A 6,000-nucleotide genomic window follows, 5' to 3' on the forward strand; every position below is an offset into this window, starting at 1 on the left:
GGTAAACTGATAGTATTTCAGAGCCACTGTAGATGGAAACACACCTAAATTCTTTGGGGATACATTTACACTTTGCAAGAGACAGACACAATTACCTTAGGACTGCTTTTATTTATTGCGCCAATAACCAGCTTATTAGAAAACACTAACCCTTTGACAGTTGTTCTGAGGACCAGAAATACTTCTATCTAGATCCAAAGTTAAAAAGAAATGTATCACACCCTATTTGAACCCCAGTACATGCCTCAAAATGGACTTAACAAACACACGTTTGTAAGTTACAGAGATGAGCTTAGAATAACAGTCTTCCTTCCCGTACGAGCCCCCCCTCTCTCAAAAGAAACGTTATTATAGAGACCATATGGACTCAGCTCCAGGACAAGGTCTTTCAAGAGAGTAAGAAATTTGTATGAAATAGGCTTTAGTCAGTAAAATATTTCCTCTTCTCTATTCTCCACCTCATTCCTTCTTTTCACCTCACCATTGATTTATTTTATTTCATGTGAAAAGTAAACAAAAAATATAAAGAATGACAGGAATTCAATCCATAATTGAGGCTTGGGATTTAGTAAAGGGTAGAGTTCAGCCACCTGTCACATGTTGGCTTTAGAATAGACTAAAAATTGATTTCCCTGCTTTATTTTATGGAGACACAATATTCTGAGCCAAAGGATAATTTTAAATCTCTTACTTTGCATTTTTTGGTTGTTTTCTCGTTTATTTCTTATTCTTAACTATATACACCTTCTGTCTTCTCTCTCCCAACCCCTACTCCCACTTCCTATATACAAAGTATCCCCATTTAATTATTAACATGACCTATATGACCTACAAGTTAAAAAGCAACAGAAACAGTGATCAAAGTTCAGCCAATCCATACATGGCAAATCTCTTAAACACTGAGTAGCGTAAAACATATCTTTAAAGTGGGAATTTCTCATTAAAGGTTACTTGAAGATCTAAAAAATTTATGAATACCATGTATGTGTTCTGTATGAATATTTTATTAATTCTGAAATTTGACAAAAGCTTCAAAAATAAAAATGACCCAAAGCTCAAAAATAAATACAACCAACATTTTAAAAAAGAACAATCTATCTATCTATCTATGCTTTGAATTATTGCATAAATACATCTTATAAAACCCCAACTATATAATTTTAAGAATTATTGTGCTCACCTAAACCTCAGATCCTAATGGTCTACAACGGAATAGCCAATGCAAGCATATACAAGACTGGGCATAGTGCGGTCAGGTAGCCTGCTTGTGCCTAACAGCATTTTTGTACAATTTCATCATCATCCTCACCTTACAGGAATCTGAGCACATGGGCCATTCTCATCCATAGTTTGAACACAGTCGTTTTACATCTTTTTTTTTTAAAGCATTATTTTAAAATGTTGATTTTTTAAAAAAAATTTATTACACTATAGGAATAATTTATCACTCTGGTGTTTTGGTGTATCTCTTACTTCTGTGTTACCAGGGATAGAGAGGTGATCTTGCTCCCTTCTATTACAGATTAATTCATACCTCTTTTCCTCAGGCTCCTTAGTGTGGCCTAATCTTTGATCCTGGGGGAGAGACATACACAGTGATGGGATTTCACCTTTTTGTTTCTGGGTCTGGAAAATTTGTCAATACAAAGGGAAATGTGTTGCTTTGCAACAGTGAGAAAATCAATATAGAATGAAGTGTCATGAGATAATGTTAGTTTAAAATAGAATAAATTAAAAGTGTCTCCCAAAATTTCTGCTCAGATTAACACAGCAAGATCTGGTCATGAGTCTTGTTAATCACATGTGCATAAACAAAGGCCGGGGGGAAGGTTAGACTGTTCTAGAAGTTTTAATAAATTCAGATGTTTCCCCTTTGATTATAAGAGACTATGTATTTTAATGTACATGGACTCCTTTATTAGACCCTAGTATGAGGTCTTGGGGTCTTCTTTCCTTCCTCTTTATCTGAAAATAGAGCCACCACTGTCCCCAGCTCCCAGCTGAGCCTGCAATCTCCTTTCCCCTACTACAGTCAGTGACTCTCAGCAAACAAGCAGGTAATCTTGGAGAAGTGTGTTGTTTACTCAAAAGAAATGAAGAATTCAGAATAGAAGATGGTTTTAGTAGGTCATAGACAGGTCACTAAGGTCACGAAATGTGGGCTGTGGACCTGGCTCACTCTCAAGTGAGTATCATTCTTTGCAGCAACCCAATGCCCATTCATTTATATCAGCAACTTCCTCCTGACCTTTGTGCCCAAACTATCCGGTTCTGCTTAAACTGACATCCTTTCTCTGAAGGCGTTTGAGAATGATGTCTTCCTTCCTCGTTTAAAAAGGAAAAATAACAAATCCTCTGTGTTGTATGTCTCTGAAATATCCTCATATCACCCCACACTCTGCTTTTTTTCTACGGCCTATGTCTGCTTCTCTTCTGCTGACCACGGATAGAGCTCCAATCTGTGGTCTTCTGTGAATGATAGTTATGGAAAATTGCTAGAATTTACCCTTATGCTGAACCTTAGTCTAGTGAAGTCTAATTTTTACTCCTAACTGTTACTGTTCCCCCTGGTACAATTTGGCTCTCAGGGATCTTTAAGCATCAGAAGGTCATCCTAAGGCCAGCCTACTACATGATTACACAAAGTGGAGCAATAATCAACTGTTTCCTCTAACGCTTTCACTGATTTTTCTCCCCTTATCTTCAAATCCAATCAGAAGGAGAGTTTATAAATCCTTCCTGGACTCCTCCACCGAGCTTTTCAATCTCCTTTATTCCCTAGATTTTTTTCCCCTTTAGTTTGATTAAACTTTCCACTTATTTGAACTCCCTCCCCCTTTTCCTGACAGAAGCAAATATTAGCACACACTTTTTCACATCTCCAATTACTTTAGATCCTACTTCTATGTTCACCCACCTTTCTTTACCCTTTAGCAATTGCTATCATCATATTAGTCTCACCTCGGTTACAAAGCTGGAGGCAGAATTTGCCGTGTTTATTCCAGCACATTTTCTTAGACTCTGTTTCCCACATCTGTTGCAAAACCATGATTGTTCTTCTGCTTCTAAATAAAGTATAATCCAATGTCTCCAAGTTCTATTTTAATATGGATATTGAACCAAAACCTACATGAAAAAGGGAAACCACTGAGTGTTTCCTCTTATGATTATTTATTCTTTTTCCTGTCCCACTGCCAGTAAGGGCTCCATCTCTCCAAGGCAGGACTTTCAGAGTGGTCATGACATTGTCTTTTTAAACACTATCCTTTCTTGTCATCCTCACCCATGCTTCTGCCACAACCAAATATCCTCAGACCCAAGTGCATACTTGCACAAATCAGTAGACAAGAAGGGATAGGTTTTGTTTATTTTTGTTTTAGTGCCAACTTATTAAAATGAGAAAGGAAAAAAAGGGGTAAAAGTGGGAAAAGATTAGGACAGAAAAAACTAGATGCTAGAATTAGGAACCGAGTTCAAGAGGAATCACAGAAAGAGAAACTTTATAGAAACCCAACAGAGAAAAACTGGCTGCTTTTCTGATAAGAATTTAAATAATAAGAGCTACAGCTAAAGTTACATAAAATAGAAACATACTCATAGATAAAGAGATCAGATTGATGGTTGCCAGAGGGGAGGGGTTAGCAGGGCTGGGTGAAAAAGGTGAAGGGATTAAGAAGTACAAATTGGTAGTTACAAACAGCCATGAGGATGTAAACTACAGCAATGGAAATATAGACAATGGTATTGCAATAACTATGCATTGGTGCCAGGTGGGTACTTGAAATGTCAGGGAGAGCACTTTGTAAAGTAATTGACTGTCTAACCTCTACGCTCTACACCTGAAGCTAATGCAAAATAATACATGGTGAGGCAAAAGTAGGTTTACAGCTGTTCATTCAGAAAATAGTACAATAATTAATAAATAATACAAGAACAAACACTGTTTCATGTATTCACAAAATGTAAACCTACTTTTGCCCAACCCTGTATTGAATGTAAACTGTAATGGGGGGGGGGGGAGCTAAAATTATAAAAACCACAATACAATTTTTAACTACAAACATTAATAAACTATAATGGGTTGTTCTTGCCCTGTGAGTCAGCTGTTGTGACACAGAGATTGTCTACTTTCACATCATTTTCAGACTGATCACATATCTGCTTTAATTTTTTTTTAAAGGTAATAATCCAGAAAAAGGAGCTAGCAAATTGCAGTATCCTTTACCATCACATTTTAAAATGTATTTTAATAGCTAAAGCCATTTTATATTACCTCTTACCTATTATAATCATTTACTAAAAGAATCCTTTATTTTACAATATAGGAATCTATTTCCTTTAAAGCTGAATCAATATTTTGAGGCTGCTTGAAAACCTTCCAATGGGCATCTTCTAAATATTGGATATAGGAAAAGGTTAATGAAAAAACACAATTACTATTTTGTTTATTGCCACAACTATGATTGTCATCCAAATCATATAAAATTCAGCTTCCAAGGAAATTTGACCCTGCACCTTACCTTATGTATTTTCTTCAATTTTTAAGGCTTTCTGTCACCCCACATCTGCATATATATTGTTTCTTTCCACACTGTGATTCTTCATTTTCCCTCTGACCAGTTTGTCTTTTTTTCTTAAACTTGTCATTCTGTATTTTTATCTTCTCACAAGTACTAGTGCCTGAGATAGAATCTGTTATGTTGTTAAAGTGAAAGGATCAATATCATTGTTCAAGAAAATCCTAGTAATGCTGTATTATTGATTTGACCTTTTAATATGTCAGATGTTCCTTAAAATTAAAATTGTAGGATTAGGAGTGTTATGTGATTTAGTGACTTATTTTTCTTTTTTTCTTTCTTTTTTATTCCTGGAGGTCATCATATCTAAAGATACAAACATGGAGCACAAAAGACCTGATAAATACAAATATTATTGGGTCAAAAGAAGATGTATGCTATTTGTTGTAGGAATATGGTATTTATCAAATAATGCATGGCAAGAAATGAAAGTTTTGAAGGTAAAGCAATATAGAATTAGGAAAGGTCTTTTTGGTATAGAGTAATTGTATCTGTATATGATGAATTGTCCTAGTTATTCAGATTGGTCTCCATTTGTCTCTGGCTTGATTTTGCATCAAAGAAATTTAGTACCTCCAGCCTTTAATACAATTGCTAATGTCAATCACCAAGAAACCAAACAATTTCTGAAAGAACACCTGCCACAGATAGGCTGCTGTGTGTTGCAGCTGACATGGAGAGAAAAAGAAAAGGCATATTCTCTAGTCAAACTGCATTGTACTACTGAAGATACTTTGACTACTCCCAGCTAAGTCAGGAGTCGCAGATTTAAACTCCTAAAATGCTGTCTCGTGTTATTAATGTTGGCTATCCGATGGAACAAGAAAACTTCAAAGCTAACAGGATGCTCAGGATACTCAACCATTTTCCTAAAATCTTAATATAATAAGATAAAAAAGATAATATAATTTATATATCATCTTCTAACTCTTCTTCTCCTTAAAACACCAGAATAGACTAGACAAAGCTATGGCAATAAATACCATCTCAGGGGCTTCCAAGAATAACGTTTTTTGCATTCCCTCACCCATGTCCATTTAGATCAGTGACAGCCCTGCCCACATCACCTTCACAGGAGTGCCAGGCTCACTGAGAAGAATCTATCCGGGGGATCCCAGGCTTATGGAGGAGGGAGGACAACAATAAAATGACAAACCATGTTCTTGTTCCTGACCTTTCTGCTCAGAGACAGCCTCCTCACTTGACACATATTTCATATAGCCACACTTGAATACAAGAAGGCAGGAATGTATAATCTTTTCTCTGGGAGGGCCACTGTAGGAAATGGCAACCGAATATTTGGCGAAAAGTAATGGGTTCTATCATACGTATAATATTTTGATGAATTAGAAGTTGAAGCATCATTTATATATTATTATTGAGAAAAAATTCACACATGAAGCCCTATTGAAAGAGTTGTGCC

This window comes from Miniopterus schreibersii (genome assembly GCF_964146895.1).
Source record: "Miniopterus schreibersii genome assembly, chromosome: 3".
NCBI lineage: Eukaryota > Metazoa > Chordata > Mammalia > Chiroptera > Miniopteridae > Miniopterus > Miniopterus schreibersii.